The 20,874-nt window shown below is 41.0% G+C and overlaps 1 non-coding gene across 1 annotated transcript; it reads right to left on the reverse strand.

The window, feature by feature from the left end:
• Positions 1-9,649: 9,649 nt before the first annotated feature.
• LOC132673030 (U6 spliceosomal RNA) lies at positions 9,650-9,755 on the reverse strand. Its single transcript, XR_009607844.2, has one exon. It is a non-coding gene; the product is annotated as a U6 spliceosomal RNA (small nuclear RNA).
• Positions 9,756-20,874: the final 11,119 nt, after the last annotated feature.

The following is a 20,874-nucleotide window of genomic DNA, read 5'->3' on the forward strand; positions in this document are numbered from 1 at the left end:
CCATAATGTCAGAGATGTAAACCCAAGCACTGAAACATCTCTCCACCTGGAAAAAATACCTTGGCACAGTTGAAAGTGAATATTGGGCCTCCGGTCCCCACATGAAAGGAAATGTTAACACGTGGTTTGTGCTGGCGAAGGGTTTGGGAATTTGAGAGCTTTAGTGAACATTCCAGGAGTCTGTGAGGCATCATCCCATTCCAGAGGAGAGCAGAAGATTCTGAGATGTCCCCAAAGCCATGCGAGCAACTTTCCCCCTTCACTCAATGACTTTGCCTCATCTTGAAATTGTTCCCAGGATAAAAAAAAAATAATGTTTAAACCAGCTTTTCACAAGCTAAACAAAAAAGATTTTTAAAAATTAGTAAAATAGAAGTTTAACTTCAGATAGGAAAGCCGAAGAACTAACCAGATACAGAACTTTGTGGCATTAGAATATTAGTACTGTGTAAAAAATAAGACATTGAATTACTTCGGCAAAGCTTACTCGGGGAGAAAATTCATTTATTTATCAAAAGCAAGTTAATTTGCCATCCTAGGGAACTGTTGTTCCTTCCCATTTATGAAATCAGGGCTCCCTTATTAAGGCAGAGTACTCTCCCACGACAATAATGAAGAATAATGCAGCTTTTTATTGCCTCTGGGGTATGTCTGTGCACAGATGGCCTTGGAAATAAAATCATGTTTTGGAGTAAATTCAACCTGCTTTTCTTCCTTCCTTCCTTCCTTCCTTCCTTCCTTCCTTCCTTCCTTTCTTCCCTCCCTCCCTTCTTCCTTTCTCTTCTCTTCTCTTCTCTTCTCTTCTCTTCTCTTCTTTTTTTTCTTTTTCTTTTTCTTTTTCTTTTTTTTCTTTTCTTTCTTCCCCTTAACCTGACTCCTGTGAATGGAAACATCATGTTCTTCAGCTTCTGAGTGGCCCCTCAAGATATATGGGACAGAAAAAACTCATGCACACATCTTTACACTTACACGGGCAACCTATAAATACATGTTTATCCACCCCCCCCCCCCCCAACTAGTTAGTTATGTGTTGTGACAATCTCTGGAAATAAATTCTAGACTGCATGGATTTTAACTTCACTGCTGCTGAATCTTCCTGAGAAATGGCCCTGGGCTCAGCTAACACTCAAAAGTCCATGCAGCCTGAATGTCAGAACTTTTGCTTCTTCTGTGGCTTTTTCTTCTAAAACAGTGCAGAGCCCACAAAGTTCAGGATTCTCCAACTTACATCTCCCTCTTCCTAAAGTGTGGGTCAGAGTGGCTCTGAAGAATGTTACTGGAAAGCATGAGCTTTTTCAGGTGACTTTGATTAAGCTCTGCGGTCTTCTGCTCTGGAGGCATCAGAGTGTTAATCGTGAAGGTGGTGCTGAATTCCCTCAATCATATTCTGGGGGAAAGGGGGAAAACTTTTATGCATGTTCTTTCCAAGTTCAGAACTCCTCCATGGCTTCTTATGTTCAAAATATTAACATCCACGTTCTCTAATTTGGCAGCAAAATCTCCTACTTGGAGCCATCTAACATCAAGCATTCATTGAGGCTTACTAAATAAGCACTGTGCTGTGGGCCATGAGCATCTCCGGCCTCATAGACTTGACATCTGTGGGAGACAATCGTAGAACTAATTTCACTCTGGATGAGGGAGGCAGATCTCCTTTTTTTTTTTGTTTTGTTTTGTTTTTTGATATTTCCAAGTCCCACCAGAAACTGACCTCTTTGTGGAAAAGGATGCTGGGCTTGTGGTATTGACTGAATTGAATCCCTAATCCTCAATGTGATTTTGTTTGGACATGGGGCTTATCCGAAGGCAATAAAGGTTGAGTGAAGTCATAAGGGTGGAATCTTAATTCAATGAGGTTGGTGTCCTTATGAGAAGATGAAGAGACACCAGTGTGCTCGCTCGCTCTCCCTCTCTCTCTCTCTGTCTCCAAGCCTGTACAGAGAAGAGGCCATGTGAGGACACAGAGAGAAGGCAACCTACAAGTCAGGAAGAGAAGCTTCACTAAACATTTCTGGCACTTTGATCTTGAACTGCCAGCCTCCAGAACTATGATAAAATAAATCTCTATTGTCTAAGCCACTCAGTTTTCGGTCTCCTAATAGGACAGCCCAAGCTGACTTATATACATGGGTAAAGAAGAGTGGATCTCTGGCTAATCGTATTTGATTCTTTCGCTGCTTTTTGGCTGCCCACACCACCCTTATGGAAGTTGACCCAAACGATTTTAAGAAAAAAAAATCTATATGAGAAAATGCCAGTAATTTGGACCTCACTCATTGAGAATTTGGGCCACTTCACACAGGCTAAGCTAAAGTGGCACTTGAAAAAGAGGTTGACAGTTTGGGGGAATGCTATGCAAATTAATAACTTGCACAGATTATATGGGTCACGAAGACATTGGACAAACTCCCCTGGGTTGACTTTTTACTGGTTGTATGACCCTTAATGTATACTTAACATGGTAAGGCCTCAATTTTCTCAGCCATACAAAATGCTGACAGGTAGTATTGACCTCATTGGAGATCTGTGAGGATTAAGTGAGATGATGTACACAACAAAATTTTCACTATTTCTGGTGTGTCATTGACACCCAAAAGATGGTAGTTGCTATCATTTGGAAATATTTATACTTGTTGAAGCAATCAAAAGAGTAAATGCAAATTATTTTCTAGTTTTTAAAATTGGTTTATAAAAGACCTAAGATGCTAAAGACCAAACATAGAAGTCCTCATTAATCTAACTTACTCATATAGAGATCTGGGAAGTCAGGACAAGCTAGTAAGGATTCTAGAATTCAGGCTTCAGGGCTGCTAGCCTTGCCCCGGTCCACATACATCAATGATGTTCACCAATGTGGCTTTCAGTCTTACAATGTAAGGATTTTATTCGTGCTTAAAATCATGGCTATCCTTTTCCCTGTTCTAGGGAAGTTACCTAATTGGTGGGGAGGAAATGACACAGGCTTTGGAACCAGGAGTCCTGGAGTACAATCAAATTCTGCTATTCACTGGTCCATCACAAGGTAGGCTATTAGTGATACATACTGAATGATGAATAAATGGATGAATGAATGGATAAAAGAACTGTCATAAAGTTAAATGGTAAAAAATGAAAACATCCTTAAAATGTGCTTGACACATACTAAACACACAGGAATGTTCATTTGTCTCCTTTCCTTTTAGTTCAATCAACATTTTCTGGGCACCAAGAATATGTAGACAAGGGTCTAGATTTCCATGATGACAGTGGGACACTGGGACAGTTAATTGGCATGAATCTCCCCAAGAACAGCCAAAATGGTGGTGAATGAAAAGGAAGTAAATTATGTTAATCCATTCAATAATTGTCCTTTTCCTGGATCTTTTGAATCAGATACAATGGATTACTATTATTTTTGAGAAAATTCAAACATAACTTTTGTGTTTCTCTGTGTTCAGGATTACAGTTCACCCTTGACAAAATATCATTTCCTATTTCTATGAAAATAAAACTGAAGGCTTTTCTTCAACATTGTCTAGATCTCTAAAATACCATTTTAACAAATATTAGTTTTCCCTTTCAAAATACGTGACTTGTTCTATTACACTTGGGATTGTCAGTCCTGCAGAATCCAGGAGTGATTCAGAAGGCAATGTTTTCACTATTTCATATTTATTTCTATTGACTTCTTAAAAGAACAGCACTGCCAGAACAAGTCGAAATTTGATTTTATACAACCTGGGAGGGCATTGAATGTGAAATGGTAAAACGAATGCAAATTACTTTATCAAACATTTATTGAGCATCTGCTACATGCCAGGTCTTGTGTTAAAGGCTCTGGAGGATCCAAAGATAAGCGAGACGTCATCTTCACTAGACACCCAAGGCACATTAACACAAAAAGACACACCCACAAATGTCAACTATTTGAGATAGCATAAATACCAGCAAAATCTCATGATGTAGTGGGAGCATGCAGGTTAGAAAATGTACTGTGCACTGTCACAAAGTAGAACTAGGAAAATGTCATACAGGTGAGTTTTTCTGGGAAAAAATAATTTTACCACAGAAATAGCTTTCTCTTTTTTATAAAGTTTATTTATTTTGAGAAAGAGAGAGAGAGAGAATGTGTGTGGGAGAATGGGGGAGAGGCAGAGAGAGAGGGAGAGAGAGAGAGAAAGAGAGATAATCCCAAGCAGGCTCCACACTGTCAGCATAGAGCCTGAGGCAGACTCGAACTCATGAACTGTGAGATCATGACCTGAGCCGGAATCAAGAGTCAGCGCCACCCAGATTGCCCTGGAACAGCTTTCCTAATAGGCAGATGGAATGAATGATGAATTTATCTTATCAATGTCCCCCCAAATTATTTCCACCAGGTAGGAGTTCTGGGTTGCAAGTGACAAAAAATCTCATTCAAAGTAGCTTAAGCAAAGGAGAGAACTTATGACTAATGTAGATGAAACTCCAGTGACAGATCTGGTTCAAGCTATGTCCTCAGAGGTGCATTTTCTCTGTTGTCTGCCTATGACTCCTGCCACGTCACCCATCCTCAGGGAGGTCTCCCTCTGGGAGCAAAAGTTGGCTGCAGGACTTCCAGGCCTTTTGTGCCCCTACCTGGCTTCAAGTTTGGGGGAAAGGTTGAGGGTCTTTTCTCCAGAACCCCCAGCAAAGTTTTAGTGGTGTCTCGTGGTTCCAACTCAGTGTATGAACCATCTTGAAACCAATCACTATGGCCAGAGGAATGCAGGATGCTGATTGGCTCTGGTCATTAAGGATCTACTGTAGAGTTGAGAGTGTGCTCAACTCCTACTATACCGCATGGGCTGGGAGTTGGCAAGATTCAGGTGCACTTTACCAAAACAAAGGTAAAGGAGTTCGGATGGCAAAAGAAGTATGTTTTCATCTAACTAGGCAGACCAATTAATGAAGAATAGATTGGAAGTAGTGATTGGAACACAAAGTGATCACTTTTGCAAAATGTTCCAATATTAAAATGTAACTGATGTACTGTGCTGTGGTTCCGCATCTTTGGTTTTCAAAAAACAGTGCATCTTCTCCATAGCCCAACATGCTAGATGCATGTCAAGGCCTCATGTGGCCCAGAACCGTTTGCATGTTTGTAATGATGTTGTCTCTACTCTCAACAGCTTGCCGTCCTCTGAAATAAACAGAAAACACAGAACCAGAAATGTTCAGGGTCCCTGCTTTTCTCTTTGTAAAGTGTTTCCAGGCAATCCGAAAGTCATATAGTTAATAAGTGGGGAAAGAGACCCCATAATCCAATAAAGAAACTGATATTGGATTGCATTAGTTGCCTGTGATAAATGAGCTCTTCAACATATCAAGACAATGTCTACCTCTAATGCCGCTGCCAAAGTGATATTCTTAAAATAGGGATGTAATCAGGTATTTGCTTATGTGGTCAATTCCAAATTCCTAAGCATGGTTCTCAATTGTGGCCTCATTCTCCACTACTTCCCATTAAAACACTTGATATTCCATACCCAGTGCATTCCTCAGGCCTTGTATAAGCTTTCTAAATCATTGCACATGGTGTCTCCTCTGTTCTATTTTCTACATACCTCAAGCATATCAAGTGTCGCCTCCTCTCTGAAGCGTTCTCTAATTTTCCTGAGCAGATTTAGAAGTACCCTTCTCTGATCTTTCATTGCATTGCATGGTAGTGGTTTGTTTTTGTTTTTGTTTTTTGTCCATCTCCCACACCCTGGGACTGAGAGAACCTTGGGAGGAAGTTTGAAATCTGGCGATTCCTGGGAGGTGGCATCTGACATCTGACCGAGCCCTCCAGGGATGAGACCTTAATCTCCTGTAACACCCCCAGACTCATCACTGGACCATACTCATGTTAGAAAGTTCTCTATACTGTGGGTGCCTGGCTGGTTCAGTCAGTTAAGCAGCTGACTCTTGATTTCAGCTCAGGTCATGATCTCACAGTCGTGAGATCGAGCCCTGCATCAGGTTCTGAGCTGGGCGCTGGGTGCTGGGCATAAAGTCTGCTTAATGTTCTCTCCCTCTGCCTCTCTCTCTCTCTCTCTCTCTGTCTGTCTCTCTGTCTCTCTCAAAAAAAAAAAAAATCAGTTCTCTATACTGAGCTGAAACCTGCTTCCTCTCTGTGACTTTATTCAAGTGATCCTCATGGCCCTCTGGAGTCACAAGAATAAGTCAAGTCCATTTGGGCCCATGGCCACCCTTCAATCATTGGGAGGCAGCTGTCACAGATCCCTTCTTCAGAATAAGCAGCCTAGACTCTTTCAAGCATCAGTTTCAGGTCTCAGAAGCTGATCTGTCACTATTCAAATCATTGTGCTTGAAACACACCTCAAAAATGTGCACCTATGTCTCGTTCCCCTGGGAGAGGGGAAGGGGAATTATCTGGAGCAAATAGATCCAGGGAACCATGGCTTCCCTTGAGCTGGGCATCACTTTTCTTCTCTTGCTGCCTAATGACTCAACAATTTTAGTTTTTTTTCAGCTTCAGAATCCTGCTGGCTCAGGTTGTGCTTGTGGTCAGTCGATATTTGAAATATTTCACAATTTAAAAATAAAAATACCTTTAAAAAGCCTCTGTCAATCTAAGTCATCCCTTCTTGCACTTAGGCAATTCATTTTTTTAACCCTCAATGGAAGTGTCTACATTTATCCATATTGCTCTCAATCCTGAAATACCACAACCCTCCCATGCATCATTTCTTAGAGTAGCAACCACAAGTAATGATCACGGGCTGAGGTATTGAACCAGGATTGCCCTGGTGCACCCATTTAACCTTTCACTCCCTGGCCCCTACACGGCCAGCTGGTAACTGGCTTGGAAGCCTACACAGGCTCCCTTCCCTGCCTTCTTCCTTTCCTTTCATGGTAGCGGACACACTACTCAACACAACTCTTATCTTGAGGGGTGCCCAAGTCTTCAGGGAATATCTATCATAACCAAGCTCAACTTGCAAACCTGTCACTGCCCTAGAGAGCCCCTTCGTTCCATCATCATTGGAGGTATATTATGGATTCTGTACGTGGTGGGTGCTCAATATATGCTGAGTGAAGTCTGGGGTTAATCTGAGGATTCTATCAGAAGAAGAAAGTGAATAACAAATAGTAGAGAAATGAGGCTCCACCAGTTAAACATCAGAAAATGAGACTATTTCTAGTTCAAGAGAACTTGAGGAAAGAGGCTTTAGAGGGAAGATGTGCTGCTTAGTTAAGTAAGGATAACTCTATTTCAAATGTAAAAATTCCAAAATAACCTGTGTAAGAAAGGATCATGTTAAAAATTCTAAAAAGACAAGTGCCTTCTTTGATGTGGTCAGACTCTGTAATTGAGGTATCAGTGGGGAAAGTGGGGAGAGTATAATGTTTTGAGATGTGTCTCTTGTGTTGGAAAATTCCGAAGAGAGGTCAACTTTTCCTTACTCCATAGCCCAGATCTTTCAGAGCTCCTTAGGCTGATCAGGCACATTCACCCTGCCGATGGATGACTCTGTCTGTCTTAAATGCTCCACAAGAAGTGCCACCACAGAGTTGTTGTTATGGACTGAATCCCACCAAGATTCATATGCTGAAATCTTACTCCCCACAAAGTGTGATATATTAGAAGGTGGGGCCTTTGGGAGGTAATGAAGTCATGAGTGTGGGGCCCTTGTGGATGGGATTAGCACCTTTATAAAAGAGACTCCAGGGAATATCTCTGCTCTCCACCACGTGAGGATACAAGGAGAAGTTGGCCATCTGCAAATCAGAGGAAGAGGGCTCTCACCAGAACCCAACCATGATGGCATCCTTAACTTGGACTTCCAGTCTCCAGAGCTGTGAGAAATAAGTTTCTATTGTGTAAGGCACCCAGTCTATGGTATAATTTGTTATAGCAGTCAGAATAGATTCACACAGTTGTGTTGAACATGAAGCAGGCATTGTGGATTTGAGCAGCCCCTACTGCACTCAGCCTTGGAGCTCTTGGAGAATATTGAGATTCTTATCCCTGAGGCGGCTATACTCTTACTTGTATTGTTTTAACTATTAGAGGGATATACAAGTTAAAGCTAGAATTAGAAAATAATATTTCTTGGTCCTACTGTTCTTTCTTTTTCCACGAGGATTTGCTAAGTGCTCACAAGAGCCCATGGGGTGTCTGAGTGGCTCAGTCGGTTAGGCATGTGACTTTGGCTCAGATCATGATCTCACAGCTCATGGGTTTGAGCCCACGTCAGGCTCTGTGCTGACAGCTCAGAGCCTGGAGCCTGCTTCAGGCTCTGTGTCTCCCCCTCTCACTGCCCCTCCCTCAGTCATGATCTCAAAAATAAATAAACATTAAAAAAATTAAAAAAAACAGAGCCCCAAAAACTGTTCTTGGCCCTAGGATGATCAAGATGAGTTAAATAGACTCTCAGAATTATTTTCATATAGAGTAAATATAGTTGCAAAAATATATACTGGGTAACAAATTGAGAGCATCCATTGGGTCAAAGATGGTGGTAGAGGCACAAGTGAGGCAGGAATCATGTGAGGAGAGTTTCAAATGATGGGCACAAATGTGAATAAAGGATGTGGGCAGCCATATAACTGTTCTCCAATTGCTGGCTGTACATTACTTCTGGAATATACTGTCACTAAGTATGCTATTTCTCAAAAGCATCTCACTCCTGGGCATTGGAACAAATACATGGTTCTTTAATATAATGTGTCTCAAAGAATTATTTTCTATCTTGTCAGCAACAAAAAAGTAATAATTCTGTGCTTTAAAGAATGAGTTGAAGGTGATACAGTGACAGAAAGATTTAAAAAACTCCACCCAAATGGATAAACGCTGCACACAAAAAGAGTATATTTAGGTAGCAAAATCACTTAGGAGCAAGTCGTCGAATATTGATTGGATGATGCCGAGAAAAGAACACACTTGCCATATTCTTTGAAATTTGAAAATATAGCTTCATATGCTTTATGGAGCTTAACCTATTTGAATAAAAATGAAATATCTCCAGGCTAGGAAGAATATAGCTGTGGTCTGCTGCTGGTTCCTTAGGATTGCAGCTCAGATGTAAAAGGTGGGGATTCAAAAGGCATAGATTTTTGGTTTATGCTTCCTGCTGGGTCAGACATGCAGGGGGAAAACCAAGGCAAGAGAACACTGACCAGTTTGCTTGAGGAAAGAAAGTAAAACTTGAAGTGTGTGACAAGATTTTTCTCTTGGAGATTAGCAGTTACTTTCTTTGTAATCTCTCTCTCCCTCCTGTTTTTGTTCTGTTCTATTTTGTTTTGGTTTGGTTTGTTTCTTCTTCTAAACTGAGCAAGTAACTTCCTCAAGGGCCAGATTTTTACTTACTTACTTATTTATTTACTGGAGTTCAATAATTATTTATTGGGAAAAAAAATGGCTGATAAAACCCCAGACCCCGGCTTAAACCATCCCCTTGCGCTCACATACACGTGACACTCAAAACCCACATGACTGCAACACCAGATTTGCTGAACAGCAGAGGTGATGCCCTCCGATGTCTCACCCCCGCCACCCTCTGACCCTAGCCCGGGGGAGGGTGGGAGTCTAGTAGACTTACCTAGAGAATTATTTCCGGGTCGGAGTCTAAGTCCTCTCCCTGATGGTTCTGAATCTGACTCCGCTTCCTGTACAGGGAGGCCACCTGGGCACTGGTGATAGAAAACTATGGAACACTTCTCGAATTTGCGTGTCGTCCTTGCCAGGGGTGATGCCAATCTTCTCTATATTGGTCCAATTTTAGTCTATGTGCTGCGGAAGCCAGCACAAGGGCAGGATTTAAATCACACAGCTTTTTAAAAGAAATATTGACTTAGCTTACGTCTGTTTGGTATAGCTTAAAAATGTTGCTCTGCTAAGGACTTCAGTGATAACAGTGTTCAAATATTTTGGAAATACCAGGAGATTATGTTCTGCATAGATTGGGCATGGGTCTAAACTTCATTGTTTTTGGCAACTTTTATGCCCCAGAGACTCAAAAGTCATTTGTCAAATGGTCTTATATATCTTATTACAAAACCTAATCAGAAAGCTCTAGTTATTTGGAAATAATTTTTAAAAATGTATAACCTTTAACACAATGCCAACAATAAAATTTTCTTTAGCTCTTGCACTGAATATGCTTTAGTTTATTGCTTCATACAATTAAAAAAAAACTTGAATAACAAATCTAAATATTCTCAGAAGTCTAAATGCTTTTAGCGGGAAAACAAACAAAATGAGTTAGGCTTCAAATTAAAAGGTCAAAAGAAACAGATTTGGTAAAAATATTTATCCATATCAAGTGAGTCATTGTTTCCAGTTGGATAAACACATTGAGAATTACATAAAATAGTTTCTGGGAATTTCATTAATTCTTGATGTCTTATCAACATTCGATTTGCTTAGAGTCGTGCCCCTGACTCACTTTGGAAAGGCTATGCAGCTGTTTACAGATTCGGCAACAATTTAAGACTAGCAGAAATATCCCAGCAAGTACTAGGGCTCTGTCCTCACCACTGTTGTAATTAGACCCACACCCAAGGGGAATTAGAAGAAGAATTGACTTGAGAAGAAGGTTCCAGAAACCTAGGTTCTAATCCCAGTTCTGCACTCAACATGCTCAGAGGCTCTGTTTATAAGACTGTGTGGGTGCTGCCCCTGTCTTTAATCACTAGTCTTTTTTTTTTTTTTTGACATTTTATCTTATTCTCATTCTTTTTTTACTATTTTTAAAATTGAAGTATAGTTAACATACAGTGTTAGTTTCAGGTATAAAATACAGTGATTCAACAATTCTATACATTATTCAGTGCTCATCATGATAAGTGTACTCTTATCCCCATCATCTATTTCATGCATTATCCCACCTACCTCCCCTCTGGTAACTATCAGTTTATTCTCTGAATTTAAGTCTATTTGCTTTTCTCCTTTTTTTTCTTTTTTCACTTGTTTTGTTTCTTAAATTCCACATATGAGCGAAATCATATGGTATTTGTCTTTCTCTGACTGATTCATTTCACTCAGCACAATACCCTCTGGATCCATTCATGCAGATGCAAATGGGAAGATTTCTTTCTTTTTCATGGCTGAGTAATATATATATATATATATGCGCCACTTCTTTTTTGTCCATTCATCTATCTATGGACACTGGGCTGCTTCCATAGTCTGGCTATTGTAAACAATGCTGCAATAAACGTAAGGATACATACATCTTTTCAAATTAGTGTTTTTATTTTCTTTAGGTAAATACCTAGCAGTGGGATTGCTGGATCATATGGTAACTCTATTTTTAGTTTTTTGAGGAACCTCCATACTCTTTCCCACAGAGGCCGCACCAGCTCACATTCCCACCAACAGAATCATTAAAATTCTTAAAAGTCCTCACTGCCTTCATGCCCTCACCCTCATTCCTCACTTGACATTTATAATCTGGCCACCTCTCTCTCCACTCTGTTGTCAGCTGACTGAAAAGCTGACCATGTTCTTCTATTCATCAAAACCAATAGTCTTTACTTTGTCCTCAGACTCTGTGTTTCTATGCGTGTCCTGCATTGGTTGACAAAACCTCCCTCCCTTCCTCCCAAGACCCTAAGGAAGTGATGACATTTTAGGCCTCTTTCTGCCTCTCATGGCTTCTTTCTTTCTCTTCACATCCCCCAAGGTGAGAAGTTTCTGGAGCTCTTGTTCTCAGCCAGCTTTCTTCTCTCTGGCCTCTTCCTCTTCAGTCGTCCTCACTTTGACAACTATAGCTATTGTGCAATGCTTGTGAGTGATTCTAAAGTGTATCTCTCCAGTGCTAACTCTTTCTTGACTATTGCACATCTCCTCATGGATGCCCCCTGATATCTTGATGAAGCTGGTTCCCAACTGAATTATCACTCTCCTTTCCAAACCAACTCTTCTCCCAACCTACTGGTTTGTATTGCTAACACTGTGATGAAACTATATAAGCGTTTACATTCTTCTTGTCTCTTCCTTCAGTAGTTATCTGTGTCTATATTTTGTTTTATAATTTGTTTCAGATTACAGTCTTGTACCTTCTATTCCATTTAGTTCTTTTTTTCCTCCCAGGAAAATAAATATAGTCTTTGATCCATACAAGTCACATGACCACTTTCAAATTGCTTGGAGAAGTAATATTACATTTCAAATATTTTGACTTATTGCTGAGATTTTAGTTAATATGGATATAACTTAGAAATATTTTGCATTCTGGGGTGCCTGGGTGGCTCAGTCGATTGAGTCTGACTTCGGCTCAGGTCATGATCTCCCAGTCCGTGATTTCGAGCCCCACATCGGGCTCTGTGCTGACAGCTTGGAGCCTGGAGCCTGCTTCAGATTCTGTGTCTCCCTCTCTGCCTCTCCCCACTCATGCTCTCTCTCTCTCTCTCTCTGTCAAAATAAACATTAATTTTTAAAAAAAAAAACATAAATAAAAAGGAATATTTTGCATTCTCAGGGCACCTGGGTGGCTCAGTCAGTTGAGCATCCAACTCTTGATCTTGGCTCAGGTCATGATCTCATGGTTCATGAGATAGAGCCCTGCCTGGAGCTTTGTGCTATCAGCTTGGAATTCTCTCCCTGTCTCTCTGACCCTCCCCAACTTGTGCTCTCTCCCTGAAAATAAATAAACTTAAAAGAAAAAGCATAAGAAAAGAGATGTTTTGTATTTTTCACACATATGATGTATAAACTTGTATATAATATTACATACATTTTATCATATCTATCTATACCACAATTTGCAAATACACAGAGATAGTCAAAACCCTTCCTCTATGTGTAAGTGAAGTGATACTATAAGTTTTAATATTTTAAATTATATTTAAAGACTGAAGGGTGTATAAATTTGCTAGATATTTTCCTAAAGTGTATTTTCAACAAAAAGTTAAAATATCTCTATACCCTATTAACTTGTCTTAAAATATTTTTAAAATTGATTGTTATTATTTATATTCACGTAATTTCAGGCTTATAAAAAAGTTACAAAAATAATACAATGAATTCCTGTCTTCACCCAGCTTCCCCAAATGTTAACATTTTATTACATTTGCTTTTCTTTTCTCTGTCTACACACACATACACACACACACACACACACACACACACACACACACACACACACATTCACACACCCCTATGTTTTCCTGAAACATTCAAGAGTAAGTTGAAGACATGATGTTTTTTAATGTTGAAATACTCTAGTGTGTGTTTCATGTTTTTTTTAATTTCTACTTATTTTCTATTTCTATTTCTATTTTTTATATCTATTTGTTTATTTTGAGAGAGACAGAGGCAGCATAAGTGGGGGAGGGTCAGAGAGAGAGAGAATCCCAAGCAGGCTCTGTACACAGAGGCTGATGCAGGGTTTGAACCCATGAAGCCCTGAGAATTGGCTGATTCATTCACCTAATAAATATTTCTTGAGCTATTTCTATATGGTTGGCCCTATATTTTTTTTAAAGTTCATTTAAGAAGTATCCATTTACTGGGGCACCTGGGTGGCTTAGTCAGTTAAGTGTTCGTTCAACTTTGACTCAGGTTATGATCTCGCAGTTCCCGGGTTGGAGCCCCACATCAGGCTTTGTGTAGACAGCTCGGAGCTTGGAGCCTGGAGCCTGCTTCGGATTCCCTCCCTATCTCTCTCTCTCTCTCTCTCTCTCTCTCTCTCTGCCCCTCCCCCACTCACACTCTGTCTCTGTCTCTCAAAAATGAATAAATGTAAACAAATTTAATAAAAAAAGTGTCTATTTACCCCTTGCTAGAAAGATGTGGATATTCAGTGCAGGTGTATTTTGTCTTCTTTCTATTCCCAACTTTTGATAGTTATTAAGCTATAATTTTGTTTATTTCCTTGATTATCTTTGAACATTTATATAACATACTTAAATAAAAACAAATAAATAACATACTAATTTTCTTAATAGTATTCGATGCAGAATCTAATAACAGTCTGGGCTATATTTTCTTCTCTGTGGCCTATTTGTTATTTCAAAGAGAATGCTTCTAACAATCGGGTCCAATGGGTCCACTTTCAATGCAATCTATTAATTTCAGTTTGTATCATGTTTAAACAATGACTTTTCCAGTTTTCCTTTTCAAATAGTTTCTTATCATCCTTTTATTAAGAGAAAAGACATTCTTTTTTTTAAATTTTTTTTACATTTATTTATTTTTGAGAGACAGAGAGACAGAGCACAAATGGGGAGGGGCAGAGAGAGAAGGAGACAGAATCTGAAGCAGGCTCCAGGCTCTGAGCTGTCAGCACAGAGCCCGACGTGGGGCTTGAATTCACAAACCGTGAGATCGTGACCTGGGCCGAAGTTGGATGCTCAACCAACTGAGCCACCCAGGAGCCCCAGACATTCTTTCTTCTACATTCCATTGAAGTTGCCTATGTTTTTATTCATTCTACCTGTTGTTTAGAATGTGTCTTTTTCTGAAAAGAATAGCTTTGTGGGAGCCACTGACTTCTTGTTTTAATTGGACATGATCAATTTCTATCTCCATCGTGAAACTGTCATCCTGGAACTTTTTTTCCTTGGGACATGGGTTAGAGACATATTTCAAGGATCCCAAATCTACCTCCTTTCTTGGACTTTCATTATATTATGTTAGAAAGTATCCTCAAATAATTTCCTCAGAAAGGATACACTGAAAATGCACTTACTGGTAGTTTGATATTTGCATATCTAAGTACCCTTCCTTGGCCCTTGCACTGGATTGGGATGTGGAATCCTAGGTTCCAAATAATTTTCCCTGAGGACAGAGAAAGCGTTGCCCTCCTGTCTTCTGGCCTCCAGTATTTCTGCTAAGATGTTCAGTGAGAGGTGTTCTCATTTGCATGTGATTTATTTTTTTTCCTGAAGCATTTATGAGCTTGTGCTGGTCATTAGTGTTTTGAAATTTAACAAAGGTGCTTTAGGTGTGGATCTTTTAAAAGTACAGCCTGCTTGACCTTTGTGGTACTCTTTTAATCTGAAGATGTGTGTCTCTCATTTTCCCCTTTTACAGTAGTGATAATTTTCTCTAGTCTGTTTTCTGTGTTCTTTCCCTTTCACTTTTACAGGTCAGATATGGGTGGTTTGTATTGTGTTGGTCTGGTTGGGCTGCGACTTCTGAATTCCTTTGCCTGGAGGTTCTGGGTTAGATTTGCTGTAACAGGTGTTTCTGTGAGACCTGGAGGACCAGTATGAAACACCAGACTTTGCTCTCTGAAGGTTGTCATGCGGAGATGTGGTGACAGGTTGCAGAGGGTCAGGAGGTTCCATATTGTACCTGTTCTCTGCTCCAGTTCTTACTTCTGACTGTTGACCATGTAGACAAAAAGAAGTCCCAAGCCCTCCACCAGATCCTTAGCAGCAGACCCACAGAACAAATGGAAGTTGGCCATAGACAACGCTGCCCCACCTCTGTCGCCCGGGAAGTTTCTCTTTGCAGTCCCATTGGGAAGCTGAGCCTGGTTAGGTTCTCAAGATGATTTGTGGGTGACCCCCCTCACCTCCTGGACCCTATCTTCCTCAGCTCCTCATAAAACTGTGTGAGATTTACCACCCACAACAAATCTCTTATCCTGTTGCTCATGGTAACTCTGCTTGCCTGATTAAACCCTGCCTGATTATAACCTCCTAAACCGAGATTTATGTCTCTTAATTTTTCTCAATTTTTAAGTTTTTTTTTTTTTTTTTGCTCTATTTTCTGGGAGATTACCTTGACTTTAAGTTTAATTTCCAAGAATTCTCTTTTGTTGTCTGTTTAAATTTTATACCATCTTGTAATACCTTCCTGAATTTTTCCACGAATACTATTAAAAGCAGTTTTTCCTTCTTAATATCTTAAATTATCTTTATTTTATGGAATCAGTCATTTTCCCCATTTATCTCAATCTTATTTTCTTCATGTTGTTAGATTTCTTCTAATGACTAGAGATTTCAAGTGGTGACAACTGCAAATGGAGAATGGAGATTCTTCTAGAAATTTGGTTTTCACCATTTTATTGGCAGATTTGTTGTCTCTTCAGATCTGTTCGTTCTCACAGGATTATTCATGGGTTTTTTTTGTGGGGGGAGGGATAGCTAGAAGGTGGAGAGACAAATGCTTGTGCTCAGGTGCCAATTTGGCCTGGAACTTTCCATCAGTCCTTCATCACATGCCTCTGATACTGTTTTCTTTCCATCTCCCCATCAACTCTATAGTTGGATGTGTCTCTGATTCTGGTTTCCATGCTTCCAGTGTTCTCTGCTCATTTACCCTAAACTTTGTTCAAAGATTAATTCTCTTATAGTGTTGCTTCAATTACAAAAAAATTCTCAAAAAATTCTGTGGCTCCCTGTTGCTTTTATGTATTTTTTTAATGTTTACTTATTTATTTTGAGAGAAAGAGAAAGAGAGAGAGAGAGCAGGGGAGGGGCAGAGGAGGAGAGAGGGAGGGAGAGAGGTTCCCAAGCAGTCTCTGTGCTGTCAGCACAGAGCCCCATGCAGGCCTCAATCCCATGAACTGTGAAATCATGACCTAAGCTGAAATCAAGAGTCAGATGCTTAACTGACTAAATCACCCAGAGGCCCCTCACAGTTGCCCTTAAAGTTAATACCAAGCTTCTTACCCTGATTATGGTCATTCTCACCTAAACCCTACTCATGTCTTTTCTTCCTTCACATCTCTACCTAGCAAAGCCTAATGTTTTTTGAACATCTGGTCAGTATCACTTTCCCAATGACCAATTTCTCCATTTTAATTTACTCTCACATTATACTTAGAGCATTTTGCTGCAGGAGCAACATCCTGTATGATATTACAACTATATAGCATTCTTCTTTCTCCCATATTAGAATGAAATTTCCTCTGAGGTAAGGGCTTTATTTTAACATCTCTTTCCTCCCCAAAGCATAGCAAGTATTTGGTGAAAATGCATTTTCTTAATAAATTAGTGCAGGGATATATCTCTGTATTTTTAAGCATCTTTGCATTTCAGTTTCCTGAAAAATGAGCATAATACCTGCCCTGTGTTAGTGGTGCCTGCTTATAGGAAGAAAAAGCAGATATAGATTTGTCTAAGGACCTCCTCTTATTTTTTAGAAGCATGTGTTTGGATTCTAGAACATTATCTTGCTTATCATCCTGTCTTTGTGCAAAGCCTTGTTTCCATACATATAAAAGTTCGATTGGAATAATTTAGTTAACAGTATTCCCTGACAACAAATTGTTTTGGGTATATCCTGTGTCCTTCATGATTTGCCATAAATGTTTGAGCTCTCATTCTTACTCCAGAAGGGAAAGCTACTGGTTCTGTGGAAAAAAGAGTCTGAAGCCTTGGGCATGGGTTTGTTTTTGTTTGTTTGTTTGTTTGTTTGTTGTTGAGAGACAGAGAGAGAGCACATGAGCGAATTGGGGGGGCAGAGGGTGAGAGAAAGAAAATCTCAAGCAGGCTCCACACTCAGCATGGAGCCTGATGTGGGGCTTAATCCTACGATCCTGCGATCATGACCTGAGCCGAAATCAAGAGTCAAATGATCAACCACCTGAGCCACCCAGGCTCCCCTCATTTGTGTTTGAAAGTACATTTGCTAGAAAGTGTAACCTTATTAGAAGTGAGCAGTACTCACTATATTCTTAAATTTGGTGTCAAATGAGGACTCTTGCGATCAAGATAATAAAATCAAATAAAGCATATTCTTGGCAAAATGGTAAATATGTCTTTCTTCCAAATTACTCTAGTAATAAGCCATTACTAACATCTTGGTTTGAATTTTCTGATATGAATCATTACATTGATTCATCCACTCACTTCTTCATTTATTCATCCATTCATGCGAAAACGTTCACAAACCCTGTTACCAGCATGTGTCTTAGCATGATGATCAAGACACAGACCAAGCACACGGCCTCACGGGGAGGACAGACAATCACAGGAACACAATAAGTGCTATGTTAGGAGGAAACCCAAGTGAAGAGGAAGAAGATTCAACTCAGCCCGTGAGAGTCAGGGACAACTTTCTGGAGAAATGATGCTTGTTCTTGATTATTATGAAAATTGAAACTGTAGCGGTTGTCCTCAGAATTATAGCCAGCTTCTTGCCTACTGTGAGCATTTGTGAACAATTCTGTGATACAGATTCCCACATGGAGAAAGAGTCAGCTTGTGTGTTTTGACAGGGGGATGCCTTGGACACCCACCATGTCCCCTCAACCAGGTCTAGGGAATATTGCAGATTGGCACTTCTCAAAATGGCTGCATGTCAGCATTGTCCAGGGGGGTTTCAAATGCCCACGCTCCATCCCTAGAAAGGCTGATTAATTGTTCTGGGGCAGGGGCAGAATTTTTTAAAAGGTGCCCCCATAATTCTAATGTGCAGCAACACTGCACATTACCAAGAGCCAAGGAGCCACCAGAAGCTGGGGGTGGGGCCTGGATCAGATCCTCCCCACGTGCTTCCCAGGGAGCACCGCCCAGCTGCCACCTTGATCTGGAACTTCTAGCCCCAGAACTATGACAGAACACATTTCTGTTGTTCAAGCCACTCAGTGTGGGGTGATTGTTTACACCACTGTAGCTAACTAATACAGTATTTAAAAATGAGTTTAGCCCTAGTCTGGTCAACTCACCTATTCTCATTCCTAAGGTGGTGAGTACGTTGCCCTATCCCACTTCCTGTGAGCCAGCAAAGGCAGGTAGACTGCTTGCGTGAGTGAGGAGGGTGCAAAGCGTATGTGGCCCGGGCAGCTGGGGTGGCTCAAGCATCTCTGAAGCCGTCTCCTGCCACAGTCCGACTCACCACAGCTGCAGGCAGGGACAGAAGAGAGCACTCCGATCCCTCAGGCTGTTTCGAAGTGCCGTGTACTAGCATTTGTAAGCATCTCTCAGAAGCGACCCACTTATTTGTAAAAGTGTAATGTGTGTGTGTAGCATTAATGTGTCCCTGTGCCAGTGCGTGTGCGTGCGTGTGCCTGTCTGTCTGTTGGCATGAGGACACCTGAGCGTACATCTCTCTCTGGTTTTGGCTCTGAGACAAATGCAGCACTGGCCAGGCCTGCAGGCTCTCCCCGACCTGGTGAGCTCTTCTCTCTCCATTTCCTGGCCATCTTGTTCCCTCCCTTCTCAATATTCCAACCTTCTACCTTCCTTCTTTTCATTTTCCCACTGCCCAAAATACTTCTAGAGCTTCTGGACGTGGGAGGAAGACACTTCCCAATCATTTTTCTCCTTGATCCCCTAGGTGGGCGGGATGTGTAGAGCAAAGGCTTTCTAGGCCTTCGTGAAGTGGCTCTGTTTTGTTCTGTTTTGTTTTTGCTCTCCCGTTCTGTTTGCATGTTTGTACCATGACAGACTCATAACCACGGAGCTCTGATTTTGGAAAATGGAGATCATCCTGACGAAAGTCAGAGCTGGAAACTCAGGCCCTGGAAGAGGAAGAGAGTGTGGCTTTCTAACTACCACACCTGGACCGAGTGATATTGGTGACGGCAACCCGGTCTTGTGAGTCTCAGTCTGGTGTGCTGTCAGCCAGAGAAGCTCAGTCTTTGCATTTGCTGGGCCATAGGAACTTGAACAAGTCTTTTAACAGTTTTGAGCCTAGTGTCCTCATTTGGAACACAGGGCCCGTGTCCCTTTAGTGACAGGATCGAGGATTGTAGGAAATACATGTAAAACCCTCATTCTGTTTCTGGCACCCACAAAACACTAGGCAGGTAGTTGAGTTTCTTTAAAGATGTTGTGAGGACAGATGAGAGTGCCAGTCTGGAAACTGGAAAGCGAGGAGCAGATACAGAGTTTATACAACTTACCAGTAGAAACCATTTGTTTCTCATAACAGTCTCTGTTGAAGTGTGTGCTTATCAGCTTCTGAAAGTATGAAGAGCCCTGGTTGTGTGAAGAGAAAAAGGAAACAAAAGAATAACAAAGCAAAAACTAACACGTCTCTAGCCAGCCAATCTATTCGGTCAGGGGGTTGGTTTCTCGCTTAGCATTTGTTTATCTCGTAAAGATGGGAGTGAGGATCTTTTATGTCCCTCCCGCAAATATTTCTGGAAGTAGGTTTAAGCAGGGAGGAGAGGAAAGGAAAAGAGAACAGGAGCAAGTGAACTTGGATGTCTTCCTCTGTTCTGGGAAAGAAAGGCGCCATGGCAGGACCATGCTGGGAGCATCTGGGATACAGCAGAAGCCAGGCTGGCAAAGGGGCCCTGAGCACAGGACGCAGTCCTGCCTGGAGTGAGGGAATAGGGAGGAGGCATCTCAGTCTGCTCAGGAGCTACTGTGATAGAAAGCTGGATTTTGCAGGATCTGAGCAAAATCCTTGAGCAACTCCTTTTTTATACAGACGGGAATCACGCCAGAGTGGAAAACGAGGGACAGGGTGTTTATTACCCCACAAGCTCCGTGATAGGCTCTTATTATATGTTGTCTCATTTAGTTTTCTCAGCAAGGCTTCCTCATTCTTTAAAGCCTGAGATCACAGATGGGAAGTGTCTGACTTGCCTGGGGGCGCCGAGGGTCTTGATAGCACCTGCCTTTCTCAGCCCTGCCCAGATGTGCATGAAGCCTTGAGGGTTAATTTTCCTTTCTATGGGCTAATGAAATTAGAGTAACAATATCTGGTGATGGAATCAAAAGTAGCAATATCTACCACTCCCCACCTAATGGAAGGGAGATTTATCATCTTAATAACAAAGACACTTGACACTGAATGTGGTAGACTGACTAATGCCCCTCCCCAAATAACCAAATCCTAATCCCTGTAATTATGAATGTTACTTTTACAGCAAAAGGAACTCTGTGGATGTGACAGAGTTAAAGATGTTGAGTCGGGGAGGTGGTCCTGGACTGTCTGGGTAGTCACTTGATGTTACCATTGTGTCCTCAAGGGGAGCCGAGAGAATTTGTCCACAGAAGCAAAAGGCAATGTGA

This window comes from Panthera onca, chromosome A3 (genome assembly GCF_046562875.1).
Source record: "Panthera onca isolate mPanOnc1 chromosome A3, mPanOnc1 haplotype 2, whole genome shotgun sequence".
NCBI classification, from domain to species: domain Eukaryota; kingdom Metazoa; phylum Chordata; class Mammalia; order Carnivora; family Felidae; genus Panthera; species Panthera onca.